The sequence below is a fragment of the Malurus melanocephalus genome, unplaced genomic scaffold (assembly GCF_030028575.1).
Source record: "Malurus melanocephalus ecotype Western Australia unplaced genomic scaffold, MMel_1.1 scaffold_150, whole genome shotgun sequence".
Lineage (NCBI taxonomy): Eukaryota > Metazoa > Chordata > Aves > Passeriformes > Maluridae > Malurus > Malurus melanocephalus.
In genome coordinates, this window is record NW_026623382.1 from 66,426 (window position 1) to 69,661 (window position 3,236).

Here is a 3,236-nt window from a genome sequence, read left to right on the forward strand (position 1 = left end):
GGCTTCTTGCCTTTGCTTTATAATGGTGGATCATCTAATCTGGATGTGTCATTGCAGCTCTTAAAACAGTGACTCAGTTTACAATCAGGATTGAAGGCCACATGTCTGAATTCACAAATATAAGCAATTATCAGATCTGCAGCAAGCACTCAGCTAAAAGCAATATTTGAGTTTGAATAAGAAAAAGAAGAAGGGAATGAAGCTTTGTGAAAACCCCTAATTTGCCCTCCCTTGCCTTCAGCTCTGGCTCCAGGGACTCCTTAGTGAATTGTCACCTAGCAGGATGATTACTCATGGAAAGAAGGCAAAACCTTGTCACCCAGAGGATATCATCATGTCCTTCATGCATCTGAAAACAGCAGTGACCAGGACTGCAATGAAAATCCAGYCTCCTCACTGCTTACCTTCTCTGCCTTTGATACAGAAGATGTCATGAAGTTCATGATGTGCAGTCTTGCTCAGATTAGGTTTCTTTACAGACAGTTGGCCTGGGTGTGAGAAACCTAAAACTCATTCCCACAGTAAAATGTGGCAACACTTTATCACCAGAAACAGGTAAAATAGAAATTACTATCTACTTTAAAATCAATTTTATAGGATCTCTTCTCTTTTTTTTCCAGGCTTCTCTGGTGACACAAGGAAAGCAAACCAGTGTGTCTTGGTTAGAGTATATCATCCTTTAAGCTTTTCCCTACAAYTCTTCAGAGCCATGTGGTGGCAGATAAACTCCTTGTGACTGAAATAATCAGAATATAATTTAACTGAAAGAAGTCTTAAAAAACTCTTAAAAACCCTAACAGAATAAGAGATTTAAACTGACTTAGCAATGTTCCTGAAATACTAAAGCACACTTTATTCCAGGAACTCATTTTATCCTCTTGCATTGAACTACATAGTTTAGATACAATTATGGGGAAAAAGAGAAAAGATCATGAGAAGTTAATAATAGTTGTGAAACCAMACACTCAGCTAGAATGATTATTTTGGAGACTCAGTAAGCAGGCAGCTTCAGTTACAAGCAAACCTCAAAACACTCAAAGCATGCCACTCTAAATCAGAAAAGTTGAGACTACTGTGATAAGAAATGCAATAAAACCACCTGCTTATTGTCCACAGTCAGGCAAGGAGCAGCAGAAAAATCCCCAATGGCCACATGTTAACTATTACCTTGACTAAATCTCACTTGCCCTTTCTGTGCATGGGTTTATTGGCAAATAGATGCAGCACAGGAACTGACTGCAAAATTCCCTCAGGAAAATTAATCCCGTGGTGCAGATTTTGTCAGATTGAAACATATGGGCGTGGCAAGYAATGTGAGCTAAAAACACCAACCCAGGACTTTCAGAATTTACAGGCTGATTATTGCCTCTTGGGGTGGGAAATSAGGAGGTTGAAGATCGCTGTAGTACCCTGACGCTGGCCTTACATACAGCCTCAAGGACTTTACAGCTAAAGAGAGGACAGAGTTTTGCTAACAGTCTTGTTTATAACTTTCTGACCCTTGGAGATGCACTGGGTTTCCAGAGATAAGAAATTCTGAAGTGAAGTCTTTCCCCAGAATGTGGCGTGTCACAAGACAATGTTTTTGCTACAAATGAACGTTTGCACAAGTGGAAATATCTTTACAAAAAAAAAACCCAAAAAACAAAAAACAAAAACAAACAAAAAAAAACCCAAAAAAAAACCAGCGGGGCTGTGCCCTGGAGTGGCAGCGTGGGATGTGCACTCACAGCACCGCGAACGCAGCTAAAAATACTGCCAGGGAATGACAAGAGAGATCAGCACACAGTTCATGTGCCWATAGATGTCAGTGTTGCATATCTTATGCAGCATTTACGGTTCTGGCAAGTGCTTTCAGACCTAGCTCTGCTGGGAAAGGTCTGTGTATGTGTCCTGTTTGGTTTCATGGGCTCTCGTCTGTGCTTTTTTTTTTTTTTTATATCTAAGCCTGTCCGTATGACAAAGAGCAAGCGAACTGGAGCATCTGCTGGCTAGTGCTTCATCAGTTAGTTATAAATCATTTTTTATCTGTCAAATTACAGTAAAAGCAGACTTTAAACACTGATCTGATTGAATCTGCAGGCCTGACCGCTAGCAATACCATCTGCAATCCAGTTGCTGATCAGAGTTCAGAGGGAGAACGGAGGTGAAAGGGAGAAGCTGCACAGAGCAGCTCCCGATGGCTCTGTTGGTGCTGACACTGCTCATGTGCCGARTTGTGGGCACTGGAACTGAGAGCAGGGCTTGCCGTGGATTTTTGGCAGTCCCTGAGTCTGACTCATGCTCTGAGAGAAATACCAGAGAGCTCCTCTGCTAAAGCGCTGGGAAAAGGTGCCTCTTCCATGCTGGACACATCAGCGGGAGACTCCGCTGTGCGGGAAGAATTATTCAGGGGTTTTTGTTCTCTCACCAAGGGTTTGTTTTCCCTTGCTTGCCACATCATTCATCCAGCCCATTCCTTTCAGGCTGCAGCCCCCACTCTTGCTCCTGCATCTGTGGTTACGTAGCAGGGGAATCACAGAAAATGTTGCTATAATTAATGTGCCACTGCAGGATCCTGCCCTGCCTGTGCTCTCATTCTTGACTGGTGACTCAGCCCTTCTTTTATTCCCCCTTATGGCAATCAACACACATCAGTGCCTCTACCCCRAATGGAAATGTTTTGATTAAGGACAGCTAGCACACCCCTTGCTTGGCCATGCCAGGTGGAACATGAGCAGTTTTGATACTACCACCATAATCAGAAAATCCAAAGAGATTTTTTTTGTCTCCTGAATTTCCTGCATCACATTAGAGCGTCCGGCACACATCTGTAAGAGCTCACAAGCAGGTCTGTCAGCACATGGTTCATGAAAAGCCAGGGTTGCCAGCTTCTTTTGGCTGAAATCCTTCCCTGCAGCAGTGACACAAACATTGCTCTGTGCACTGTCCACCTTCCTGGGAGCTCGCAGGGAACCAAAACAATCTCTTATCTGACACTTCACTTCTCCGTGGGGGGTCMCTGTGTGCTGATGTGCAACAGCCTCTGCTTCCCTTCAAGAGTGGGAAGTGGAAAATCCCCAAAGATGAAACTCTGACCTGAGGCATTTGCCTTGTAAATGACACAAAAATGCCCAGTGGATGAGAAGGTTTTGTTCTCCCGTTTTTTTTTTTTGTTTGTTTTCATTTTCTCTCCTCCCCCAATGATACCATATCTCATGCAACTCACAAGGTATATACTTAAAAATTAAAAAAGG